This window comes from Lygodium microphyllum, chromosome 19 (genome assembly GCF_053477565.2).
Source record: "Lygodium microphyllum isolate KBCC chromosome 19, Lygodium_microphyllum_v1.1.10, whole genome shotgun sequence".
Classification (NCBI taxonomy): Eukaryota; Viridiplantae; Streptophyta; class Polypodiopsida; order Schizaeales; family Lygodiaceae; genus Lygodium; species Lygodium microphyllum.
The window spans coordinates 135,280,317-135,293,187 of NC_141153.1; the positions used below are offsets into that span (position 1 = coordinate 135,280,317).

Below are 12,871 nucleotides of genomic sequence, written 5' to 3' on the forward strand. Positions count from 1 at the left end.
CGATGACAAGGCTGAAATGGCCAAGATACCATATGCTTCAGCTGTTGGCAGTTTGATGTATGCTATGGTCGCTACGCGTCCTGACATTGCCTTTGCAGTGGGAGTGGTTAGCAGATATATAGCACACCCTTGTAAAAAGCATTGGGAAGCATTGAAAGGTATTATGAGATACCTCAAAGGCACAAAGGATTTGTGTATCTGCTTTGGCAGAAGGTATCTACAGATGCAAACTATGCTGGTCATGTGGATTGCAGAAAGTCCACTTCTGGGTATGTGTTTACCTTCATAGGAGGAGCAGTCTCTTGGATCTCCAAGCTACAAAAGTGTGTTGCATTGTGTACTATAGAGGCAGAGTATGTGGCTGTCACTGAGGCACACAAGGAGGCTTTATGGCTTTCACATCTGGTGGGAGAGCTTGGCATTACAGAGTTACATGTTCTCCATTGTGATAGTCAGAGTGCTATCATGCTAGCACCGAATCCCATCTTTCATGCAAAGACGAAGCACATACAGGTGAAGTATCACTTCATTAGAGATGTACTTGAGAGCGAGAGCATTGAGCTTGTCAAAGTGCATACAAAGGATAATCCTGCAAATCTTCTCACGAAGGGTTTTCTAGCAGAGTAGTTTGCTCATTGCCGACAGATGATGGGAGTTGGATAGATATATGTATTTCAGCTTTGTACATACCTAGACGTAGCTGATTCTTTTCTTCTCTTAAGGCACATTGCCTTAAGGTGGGAGGTTGTTGGGAATAAAGGGCCATCGTGCCTTTTATATGTGCACGGGTGTGAACACGCCCTTAGCACATTTGTACTTTCATATATATCTATCTAAAAACCTAAAGAGGTACACTAGTCATTGTACCCAAGAACATCATGCATCTCTATCTCTGACTCTCACTCGCTCGCTACTCTTGCTCATGTTTTGTTCTCTACTTAACATTTCCATCGCTGCACATTGCATTGCCACTGCACATTGCTCACTTCATCTTCAGCCTGGTTTGGTGCCTTCACTGATGCTGTGGACTGCTTGTGGGGACTGATCAGTCCATTCTCTCTCTCCTGTATTCAGCATTCATTTCAGATTTCAGTGCAGATTATCACTTCACTCTCTCTTCTCTTTAGCTATCTCTCTCTCTCTCTTTCTCTCGGTGTTCATGTTCCTCTTCTGTTGCACACTCTTACAGAGACCAGAACCTGCATACCAGTGCTTCATATTGACGCGAGTCCTTAACTGAAATACAAGCCCAGGATGTAAGCACAAGAGGAAGCCAGAACCTGCATGCTAGTGTAGAGCAAATGCTGAACACTTGTGATGAATCTTGATAACATGTGTCACCTGGTAGATAGTGCTACATAATATGCATATTCTACAGCAAGCAACTCGATTTCATAAATGCCATCTTTTCTTTCATCAGCATGCAGTCTCTACCCTCATGAACAACTGGCAACCAGATTGGTTCAAAACAGATCCAATGCTCTCTCGGAAGGCATCACAACGAATGCCAAAAGGCCAATTGGGATCAGGTACATGCACAAAAATATCTTGGCTGGCTGGTTCTTGAAGTTTGCTGAAAAGCAACTTCTTATCTTAGTCCATGGAAAACTGACTTTGAAATTCACAACTAAACACAGAACATGCCAAAAGTTGTTTTTATCTTTAGAAATCTTTCTTCAAGCTGTAATTTATATTTAAAAGCCATTAGAACACCAATGTGACATGGAACGGCGAGGCATAAGGGAGAATCATTCCTATGCAAAGAAGTACAAAGTTACGGCTTGGCCCTGAACAAAATATCATTGACAAATAAACATCAAACAATCTAGATTCCTATACTCTACATGGTGAATATGCTAAGTCCTTTGGTGGTCTTTAGGGCTGGAGACTCTGCAAACAAGAAGGGTGAGCAAACTCCATGTGGCACTTGGGATCTGAATGCTGGTCACACTGAGGCACAAGCAGGATGACTGCATGCAAGTAAAAAACAAGAAGGATCTCACACAATAATGCATGATGCATCAAATGGTAGCACATAATGCTCGAGTGCACACAACTGCATATGCTACATATAAATGCTTGGATGTTTTTATGCACTTTGATAAGCATAAGTTTTAAATGTGAGTGCGCGCAACGAAAGAGAAACACAAACACACACACACACACACATAGAGAGAGAGAGAGAGAGAGAGAGGGAAGAATATTGCATTGATTGAAGAAGAATGCTGATACAATGAAGATGGACTGATCAGTCCTTGCATGCAGCCCAAAGCGTTAGTGAGGGCACCAAATCAAGCTGATGATGATGGCAGCACGGTGCACCAAGCACACCAAGAGTTGGAGTGTGCATTTGCAAAGGGGAAGATTGAAGATTGAAAGAGAGTGTGTGTTCGCCAAGTGGCGGGGGGGGGGGGGGGCTTGCTATAAATAACCATAAATGCTCAAATCTGACCAACCTGCATTAGTGGAGGTCCAAAATTCTGGCCAACCAGCAATAAATGTTGGTCATAGAGAAAGAAATGCCAGAAAAAATAGGGGGCACTCCGAAAAAAATCCCAGATGACAAAGACAATGTTTGGCAGGTGAAGGCAGATTGTGGAAAACAGTAACTAGCCTAGGAATGCATACAAAAAGCCGACAAATAAAGAAAATGCACCTGAACTGCTAGAGCTGCTATGTCTCTGTCAGACTCTAATAGGAGCTCACAACCAAGAGATGATAGATTGACGTGACTAACATAGGCAGGCTAACACCCCCTCTCAGGTCCTAGGAGTGTTTGAAGACCCAACAAACTCATGTGATGAAGCGTAGAAGCCTTGGGCAAAGGCTTTGTGAAGAGATCTGTTGTGTTGTCCTCCGTGGGACAATAGGCCACCGCCAAATCGGAATCCACAATTCGCTTTCGAACATAGTGGTATTGAACCTCGATGTGCTTCATGTGAGAATGAAACAGAGGGTTCTTGGCCAGAGCTAGAGCACTGTGGTTGTCCACATGCAACTCTCTAGGTCCTGGTTGAGGAAAGCCAAGCTTTCCCAACATGTGGTGAAGCCAAACTACCTCCATAGCTGTAGAACATAAGGCATGATACTCTGCCTTTGTAGAAGAAAGGGCTATAGCAGGCTGGTTCTTGCTGATCCATGAGATAACTTTGGATCCAAGGGAGAAAGCGTAACCTGTAGTGGTCCTTTGTGAATCCACATTACTTACCCAATTAGAATCACTTCAACTAGAGAGAGTAACCCCCTCTCCATACATGATCCCGTAGGATCAAGTCCCTTGTAAATAACGAAGAATGCACAAGGCTGTGCTCCAATGCCCATGAGTGGGAGTCTTCATGAAAGAAGAAAACATAGCTACAACAAAAGAAATATGGAGTTCATTGTGAATGAGCCAGATGGGAGAGCCAACAAGACACTTGTAATGGGTGGCATTTGGAAGGGGAACTCTGGCTACCAAAAGCTTTGACTTGGGGTCCATGGGGCATGAAATAGACTGATAATTTGCCATACCAAACTTTGGGAGAAGCTCAGAAATGTGCCTATGCTGCGAAACAAAAATGCCCTATGCCATTTGATAAATCTCCAAACCAAGGAAGAAGTGAAGGATCCCTAGATCCGTTGTGTCAAACTCTTATTGCAAAATCTCCAGAGCACAATCAACCTCTTGAGTATGGCTCCTTGTAATGATAAGATCATCCATATACAAGATGAGCAAAACACACTTGCAACTTGAAAGTATAGGTTGGGGGATGAGCTGCGCGATGAAAGCCACTCTAAAGAAAGAAGAGATCAATCCTTTGGTACCAAGGTCTTGGAGCTTGCTTTGAGTCATAGAGGGCCTTTTGCAATCTGTAGACATGTTCCTCCTTGTTGAGCTAAAAATGCATTAGCTTCACTTAAACAACCCCAAAACATGCTTAATTAAGGAAGAAACCTTGTTTATTAAAAAGAAATGTGTTCCTAGAGAGTGTTTGTACCACATAAGCACAAATCCACTTGGGAGGGCCCAAGGTATGCTACCCTCCATTCTGTGTTAGGGTATTTCTTCGCACTCCTTACCCTACACAAGAAAACCAAGAGGCTAGGAACCATAAATCTTCTCCTCAAGGATACCATTCAAGAAGGCAAACTTTACGTTCATTTGATAAACATGCTAGTAGTGGTGGGCTGCAAGAGCCAAAATAACGTGAATAGTAGACATCCGAGCCGTAGTTAAAATAGTCACAACCTTGCCCTCTGAGCAAAACCCTTGGCAAATGTGCTTGTCCAAGGAACCATCTGCAAGGTACGTGGTCTTATAGACCCACTTCACACCTGTCACCTTCCGCTTTGGGGGCTGTGGAACCAACTCCGTTTGACTACACTCCATGGAATCGAGCTTCTCTTGCATGACTTGATGCCAAATATCCTATGCAAGAGTCCCCTCAATTGTAGTAGGCTCATGATCATGAAGAATTTGTAATATAAAAGCATAGTTCACACAAAGTAAACTATTTAGTTGGGCCTGTAAGCGAGCTGATTTGGGTGGACCTATAGGAGAAGCAAGAAAGTGAGAAACACCAGAATCTTGCATGAGTTATTGGTACCAACGGGGAATTCGAAGAGGCTTATCTTGCTGCGAGGGAGACTGTATAGTCTCTGGTATTTGCAATACACTTGGTGGAAGTAGGGACCCCCCCCCCCCCACCAAGGGAAGGGATCTCCTTCTCATTTGAAGGAGGCTTCCTTGTTGATGGCCGAGCATCCCTAGAAGACTCCGGAGCAGAGGCAGAAGGGGTGGGAGTATGCGACAAAGTAGAAGAAGTAGTCGCATTTGTTAGGGGTGATAGAGAAGGCGGAGTAGAGGATGGAGGAGGGGGTGGAGCCGAAGACAAAGAAGAGGTGTGAAGAGGCAACCTGGAGGGGAGAAGAGGAATTGATGGTGGGGGAGGGTCAGGTCGATGACAAAGAATCACTTGCAAGAAAATCATCAATAGGATTCTCAAAGGCCAAAGCCTCATCAAAGATCACATCCGTACCCACCTTAAGCTTCTGTGTTGTCGGGTCATAGAGTTAATAGCCCTTCATGGTAGTGCCGTAGCCCACAAAGATAAGCTTTTTTGACTTCGAGTCAAGTTTTGTCTTCCTCTTCTTTTTGTCCACATAAACAAATGTATTACAACCAAAGAAGCGAAAATGGGACATGGAAGGCATTCAACCAAAGAAAGCCTCGTAAGGAGTCATGTCTGGTAACGCAAAAGTTGGGGCGTAGTTGCGAATGCAAACCGTAGTAGCCATTGCCTCATCCCAAAGGATATGAGAAAGACCTTGATGCTCACATCGATGGGGCCATCTCTAGCATAGTCCGATTCGCACGCTCCACCGCACCATTCTCCAAAGGTGTGTTCGGATGGGTATACCCCACCCGAATGCCGTGATCCTTGGAACTATGAAAAAAGAGGTTAGAAGTAAACTCGCCACCATGATCTTCTCGCGCGCTACGAACTTTGGAAGTAGTTTGTGTCTCCACAAACACCTTCCACTTATAGAAACGAATTACGCCTCACTCTTGTACTCTAGAAAATAAGGCCATATCTAATGAGTGAAGTTGTCTATAATCACCATCAAATACTTGGCCTTCCAAAGGGAGGCCGTGCCCAGAGGGTCCGCAAAGGCCGGTGTGAACCAACTCAAGAGGGGTAGAAAGCCCTCCTACCGGCAACTTAGGAATGTGATTGCCAATGCTGCTTGCCCTTGAAAGAGCTAGGACACAAAGTGTGAACATGAGGAAAATCAGGAAGTCTCTCCACCATCTTCTTTCGAGAAGCCCGTCGTATTGCATCAAAGTAAAGATGATTATAACGAGCATGCCAAAGTAGCCCAAGCTTGTGGGAAGACCTCGTGGCTAAGGTTGTGAGTATGTAAAGCCTACCCTCCTAGGAGCATGTCCAAAGAACGGTACATGTAGAAGCATCCTCTAATGTTATTGCATTGTGTGTAAAGACCACATAGGTACCAAGCTGTGTAAGACCATGAAGAGACAATAGGTTAAAACCTAAATCCGATACATAGAGAACTTTGGCCGAGTTGGTTAGGCAATAAAGGAATAGTCCCCACTTCTTAAACGAGAATAGTAGAGTTGTCACCAATGGTGACTGTGCCCTCTGTAGCACCTAGGTCCTGAAGCCAATCCTGTCGATAGGTTATGTGAGAAGAGGCCCCACTATCAACGAGCCAAGGCTTCTCCTGAGTGGAAGAAGCAAGTGCTGTATCCTCAACAAATACGTGCACAAAGACAAACTTTGTCGTCGTAAGGGCAGCCTTCGAATCATTCGAATCCTTCTCCTTTGGCTTCAAATTGGGGTACTTTTGCCAACACTTCTCATCGGGATGAGTGCTCTTCCCACAATGTGGGCACTTTGTGAGAGGGTGAGAAGATCGAAGCTCAGTTGAGAGTGCAATAGATTGTGTGGAGAGTGAAGCACGACACCCAATGCAATAGACTGAAATAGTGTAAACAGAAAGTACAAAGTACAATCCTTAAACCTTAGGGTTGTAGGGGGTGTTCAGACTTGAATACAATAAGTGCCCATAAGTGTGTAACATAAGCATATACGAAAGAAGACTAAGTTTGGGGGAAAAAACCTCTCGTACCGAGAGTAAAAAGTGTCCCAACGTCCTATTGATCACTAATACTCCTGTGTGAGCATAGGCGTGAGTGAAACCCAACACACTTGGGCTTTTTCTCATTCTTCTTGTCCTTGGTATGTGCCCCTTCTCTCCACCGGTTCTTGTAGTAAATGCCTTGGTGGAGCTAGAACCATGGGCCCCAACCTCTTTGAGTCGCTTATCATGCTCCAAGACAAGTGGTGAAAGCTCCTTCCATAGGAGGGTCTCACAGGTCCTCAATGTGATAAGGTTGGTGTAGAAGACATCGAATTAAGGAGATGATAGCTGAGTTAGAAGGATCATAGCCATGTCTTCAGAGGATATCATCTAACCAAGAGAGACAAGCTCACCTCTTATATCCTCCATCTTCGTGATGTGCTCTTTCATAGAGGAGGAATCGTTGAGACTGAGCATTTGCAACTCCTTTTTCAGGAAAATCTTGTTGGCAAATATCTTATGGTGATACAAAGATGCAAGCTCATGCACAAGGATAGAATCCTGCAAACTCATAAAAAGAAAGGATCGGGCTCGAGAGTTAAGTCGATCCCACAAGGTTGCATGGTCTATAGAAGTTCCATTTGTGGGATCCTCCTTAGGATGGGGGATGGAATTTGAAATAAGAGCCCAAAGAGCGAAGGTGTCAAGTATGCACTCCACCTTACACGACCACAACGAATAATTTGAACCATTTGGGTGATGAAGATAAGACATGCACTTATATGTAAGGTATCAAGGACTGTATCTTCATTGAAGATGGTGCCTTCTATGAAAGATGAATAGAAGGGGGATAGGTGGGGTCTCCTCATGTTGACTATAAGTGCGAGAATCGTGTCTCCGCTCAGAAGAGTGTTTGGAAAGAAGCTCCTTCTCTGAGTCATCAAAGTTCGTGAATTGGTAACTTGGGATGCTTCTCTGTGATGAAAACTTGCTCTTTTGCAAGAAATCTCAAGACTGTGTCCTCACTTAGGCGATCATAACATGTGAGAGTGCACAACGGAAGAGAAACACGAACGCAAAGAGAAATAGAAGAGAGAGAGAGAGAGGAAGCAAAGGATGAGGGAAGAATACTGCACTAATTGAAGAAGAATATTGATACAATAATGATGGATTGATTAGTCCTTTGCATGCAGCCTAAAGCGTCAGTGAGGGCACTGTTGAGATGGCAAGCTCAACCCATGCAGACATTGATGATGGACCGCCTGGCTAGATGGGTCCGCATGTCTACACTTAGCATGTTAGTGGTCATTATGATACTCACATGGCCACTAACTCATTACTTATTATATTTAGTTTGTTACACCTACCTACAGCTGGCAAAGACATAGCGCTAGTCGATTAGTATAGTTGGTTATGCACTGTTTGACTTAGTAGGCCACTTTCCTTTATGTTGTATCTTATCTATACTTTGTGTAGATTGTATAGTGTGTGGAAGAGGAAGAAAAAACTAGCAAGTAAACGTTTTGGCCTCCATTTCTCTTCTTGTGTTCTTTAGTGAGCTTTCTCTTATGTAGACAGTGTGTGTTTGGTGTAGCAGCTTAAGCAAGTCTCCCCACCACACGATTCTTGACATGGTATCAAAGCCGCGCCACTGAGAGGCTGATTTCGAAGACTGAAGTGAAGAAGAATAAGCAAGGTTCGAGCAAGCAAGCAACGGATAAGAAGCTCTCCCATTTTTTTACACTCTCTCTTGGATAGTGCTCGTGGAGGCACCGGAAGCAGGGTCGAGCAAAAATCTTAGATTGCTGTGAGATTTGGTGTGCGAGCAGAGTACTGTATATTCTGCAAATAAGCCCTTTAGGGCTTTCCCCACAGTTATTTTGGGCGTCTAAGGCCGTTTCAGGTCCCGTTATAGAGCCGTAAGGTTGCGGACAATAGTTTCAGGGTACATTGTGATTTCGGCTGTATTGACCGAAAGTGGGTGTGTAGGTTACAGATTGCGAATCTGTAAATTTTGAGATGTTTGTAGGAAGCAAAGATAATGTTTATCTGCAAACATGTTGCAAATTACATGTACTATTGAGCAATTAGTGAAAAATGTTGCTTGGTGTAGTGCTGTGCACGTGTTGTGAAAGATTGCAGAAGACTAGCTTGTTGTGCTGTATCCTTGCTTGTGATAATGGTAGAGAACAGTGGAAATCCCATTATTGAGAAGCTCGACAAGAACAACTACCCTTCATGGAATATGATGAACTTCCTTATCGAAAAGAGCCTTTATGATTTTGTTTCAGGTGAATAAAAGGAGCCAAAGCTTGGTATTCCTCCGACTGCAGATGAATTAAAAGCATGAAAAGAGTGGAATGCAAAAGATAAAAAGTTGATGTACTGGCTATCTGTAGTCATTGATAATACTATGTTGGGACATATCAGGAATGCAGAAACTTCACATGCAGCTTAGACAATTTTTGAGAGTATGCTTTTAGTAAATACAAAGGCACGAAAGATTCAACTTAAGCAAGAGTTGAATACCTTGAAGAAATGAAAAATATTTGTTAATGAGTTTGTGTTGAAGGTGAGGAGCATTGCAGATACTTTAGCAGCAATTGATGCGATGCCGGATGATGATGATTTGGTTTCATCCACTCTGAGTGGCCTTAACAATGAGAAGGCATGGAAATCATTTGTTACTTCAGTATATGTACGGAAGCCATTTCTAGCTGAAGTTAAGGACTTCTTGAAGAAGAAGTTTGAGATGAAAGATTTGGGTGAGCTGCGATACTTTCTTGGTATTGAGGTGATCAGATGTGATGATGGTATATGGCTGTCCCAAAAGGCAGTATGGCTTGGATATGTTATCCAAGTATGGTGTAACAGCATGTAAGCCTCTTTCAGTACAATTGGAGCAAAATGTGAAGTTGAGTGCTGATGTTGGAGATGAGATAGAAGACCCTACTATGTTCAGGAGAATAGTAGGGAGTTTGATTTACATGACTATCACAAGGCCAGACTTGAGCTATGCTGTTGGCCTTGTCAGTCAGTTTATGCAGATATCTAGAAAGCCTCATTTGGATGTAGTTATACGTATATTGAGATATGTGAAGTCCACTTTACATTATGGACTTTTTTATGAGGCAGGTAAGGACGTACAAGTCTTTCGATACACAAATGCAGATTGGGCTGGTAGCATGTCAGACAGAAGATGTACAAGTGGATTCATATTTTCCCTTGGTAGTGCAGCAGTTACATGGAGCAGCAAAAAGCAACCTATAGTTGCTTTATCGAGTACAGAGACTGAGTATAGAGGTGCTGCTATGGTAGCATGTGAGGTGGTATGACTGCAAAAGTTATTAGGTGATTTGGACGTGCAGGGAGATGGTCTAGTTGTCATTCATTGTGACAACATGAGCAGCATACAGCTAGCTAGGAATCCAGTGTTCCATGCTAGGACAAAACACATTGAGGTGCACTACCACTTTGTGAGAGAGAAGGTACTTGCAGGAGAGATTAACTTGATATATATCAGCACACAGGATCAGATAGCTGACATTTTCACAAAGGCATTGGGTGTAGAGAAGCTTCGAAAGTTTCGAAGCTTACTTGGAGTTGCAGAGATAGAGTTGAGCTTGAGGGGGAGTATTGAGATGGCAAGCTCAACACGTGCGGACATTGATGATGGACCGCTTGGCTAGATGGGTCCGCACGTCTACACTTAGTACGTTGGTGGTTATTATGATACTCACATGGCCACTAACTTATCACTTATTATATTTAGTTTTTTACACCTACCTATAGTTGGCAAAGACATAGCGCAAGTTGATTAGTATAGTCGGTCATTCACTGTTTGACTTAGTAGGCCACTTTCTTTTATGTTGTATCTTATCTATACTTTGTGTAGATTGTATAGTGTGTGGAAGAGGAAGAAAAAACCAGCAAGAAAACGTTTTGGCCTCCATATCTCTTCTTGTGTTCTTGAGTGAGCTTCCTCTTGTGTATACAGTGTGTGTTTGGCGTAGTAGCTCAAGCAAGTCCCTCACCACATGATTCTTGGCAGGCACTAGATCGGAATGATGATGTTGGCAGCACCATGCATGGAGAGTTGGAGTGTACACCTGCAAAGGGGAAGATTGAAGACTGAAGAGTGTGTGTGTCTTCCAAGTGTGTGTGTGGGGGGGGGGGAACTGGCCATAAAAAGCCATAAATGCCCAAATCTGGCTGACCTGCATCAGTAGAGGCAAAAAATGCTGGTCACAAAGAAAGAAATGCTAGAAAAAATAGGGGACACCCCAGAAAAATCCCTGATGACAAAGACAATGTCTGGCAGGTGTAGACACAGACTGTGGAAAGCAATAACTGGCCTAGGAATGCACATAGGAAGCTGACAAATAAACCAAATACACCTAAACTACCAGAGCTCCTATGTCTCTGTGACTCTGCAGGAGCTCACAACCAAGAGATGACAGACTGATGCTGCCCCGCTGTTGTCTGAGTTCTCTCTTCCATTTCAGTCATTCTCGCTTTCTATTACTTGTTTATATATGTATGGTATACATAGTTTGGTTTAGAGAGAGGCAGTGAGAGAGGCCAGTGGAATTCTCAAGCATTTATTGGCATTTTCAGGCAGTATATAAGAATGAACCTGTAGCGCAAGATGAGCCTGCCCCAGCCTTGGCATATTTCCACATGCCTTTACAGGAATTTAGCATGTTAGATTTCGCCAATGTGACTGGTGTAAAACAGGAAGAAATTTGTGCAGCTAATGTAAATTCTGGATTCTTCACAACCATGTTAGAAGCTGGAGATGTCAAAGCCGTTTTTATTGGTCATGATCATGTGAATGATTTCTGTGGAAGACTTCTTGGTGTGAATCTTTGTTATGGTGGCAGTGTTGGATATCATGCCTATGGATTGGCTGGGTGGTCAAGAAGAGCAAGGGTGGTTCTCGCATCACTTGAGAAGGATGATCAAGGAGGTTGGCTTGGTGTAAACAACATTAGAACTTGGAAGCGCTTGGATGATAACTCTCTGAGCATCATAGATGAGGAAATTTTGTGGAATTCAGCAAAAGGAAGCAGTGTAAGTCATCATGAGAGTCTCTTAGAAACTGAAGTGACTGAACAGTGAAGTTGTGGAAAACAAACAGCGTTGTTAACCCACAAAGATAGCTAATGAATAAAGATATTTCTATTGAGGAAGCCAGATAGAATAAGCTGGTTTGATGACTTTTGGATGATTGCTGAACGATCAGCAAAGCTGGAGTAGTTATTGCATCATGACAGAGGTAATCCTGGTTTGAATAAGAAAACAATTAAAAAAGGGTTAAAATCTGGAGGGTTCTATGAAGGAAGCAGGAAGTGTTGTAGACAGGTCTGCCTGGGGATGAGTAATGAAAGAGGAAAAACGTGGAATTGATACACTGCTTTTGTACATGGACAGAAACATGTACAGTTAGATCTACGAACTATCCTGATCGATCTGGTAGAGTAGTTTACCAATTTAGCACAAATACTATATGCTTAAGCTTTGCATATATAAGCTATCATAGCCTTGAACTACATTTTTATATTCTTCATCCTCTAATGCATTAGACCTGTAAACTCCAGCTTGATGTATGCTAACATAATGTACATGCAGCATAGCCATGCCTGAATCTTTGGACTGAATACTCAGGGAACGGGCTACAGTTAAGAATCCTGAATGCTATGTAAATTGAGTGCCATCATCATTCTGATTTGTATAGTGGACTAGCTTATTTAGTTCAGGAATGCTTCATGTTAATCTGGATGCTCAAGGACTATCTAACTGATTTATGAAATAATGTAGGCTAATTGTAATATTCCAACCTTACAGGCACCAAGAATTGTGGTCTTGTGACCTTCCACTATTTCTACTTTAACTAGTATGATAATTTGGCACATACAAAAATATGCAAGGAGATGACATGTTTTAATAATAGCAGGTCTTTCCTATATGGTTTGCCAAGTTTTTGGATAATTTTAGTGTGGTGTTATTTATAGATTTCCAATCGATTCTTTGAACACTTAACTAATATGTTCACCCATCATTTTGCAAGTTCATGTTCATAGCTGTACTCACTTCTACCTTGGTTGTTACTGCCACAGGATAGGGTCACATTTCCACGTTTCTCTCACCATGCCTCTTGGGTAGAACCCCTATGTTAGAACTCTTAATATAGCTTATGGTCAGCATTGTGTTGACTTTACTCTTCACACCCCAGGTCATCCTAACACAGATCTATTGGTTACTCACTATGGAACTGGAGGCATCA

The 12,871-nt window shown here is 42.8% G+C and overlaps 1 pseudogene across 1 annotated transcript; it reads left to right on the forward strand.

Annotated features, from left to right (window-relative positions):
• The first annotated feature begins 1,405 nt into the window (after window positions 1–1,405).
• On the forward strand, window positions 1,406–12,343 carry LOC148020414 (putative inactive purple acid phosphatase 29 pseudogene; annotated as a pseudogene). Its single transcript, XR_015694957.1, has 2 exons — window positions 1,406–1,529; window positions 11,203–12,343. The product of XR_015694957.1 is annotated as a putative inactive purple acid phosphatase 29 pseudogene (transcript).
• The last annotated feature ends 528 nt before the right edge of the window (window positions 12,344–12,871 follow it).